Here is a 593-nt window from a genome sequence, read left to right as displayed (position 1 = left end):
AACCGGAGTTGTTTTCGTCGACCTCTCAGCAGCTTACGATACCGTCAATCATAGATGTCTCCTCAGCAAAATCCTGGAGCTAACCAAAGATATCCACCTGACGGAGCTCATCAAAATGCCGTGAAGCTAAACGTCAACTGAAGGTGACCTGGTCTGGAACCACACTAGAGCATTGTGAAACACCCGTATATCCGGGAGTCACTCTCGACCGTACACTCTCATACAAGAGCTACATTGAGAAGACAAGGAGCAAAGTTTGTTCACGAAACAACATTTTGAACAAGCTCACTGGATTCAGATGGGGAGCCCGACCAGACACTCTCAGATCAACAGCCTTGGCTTTATGCTACTCTAGTGCTGAATATGCCTGCCCAGTGTGGGGAAGGTGGACCCAGCACTCAACGCATGCTGTCAACTTATCACTGGATGCCTCCGATCCACACCAACGGAGAGTCTCTACACCTTAGCTGCTATAGCCCCCATGTGTGGCACGATTTAGGACAAACTTCATTTTGTAAGAGTTCCGATCTTACCAAAATTCTTACAGCTATAGCGCCACCAACTGTTCAATCTGATTTCCTAGTCCTGGTCGC

This window comes from Amphiura filiformis, chromosome 7 (genome assembly GCF_039555335.1).
Source record: "Amphiura filiformis chromosome 7, Afil_fr2py, whole genome shotgun sequence".
Classification (NCBI taxonomy): Eukaryota; Metazoa; Echinodermata; class Ophiuroidea; order Amphilepidida; family Amphiuridae; genus Amphiura; species Amphiura filiformis.
Note: the sequence above shows the minus strand (reverse complement) of the source record.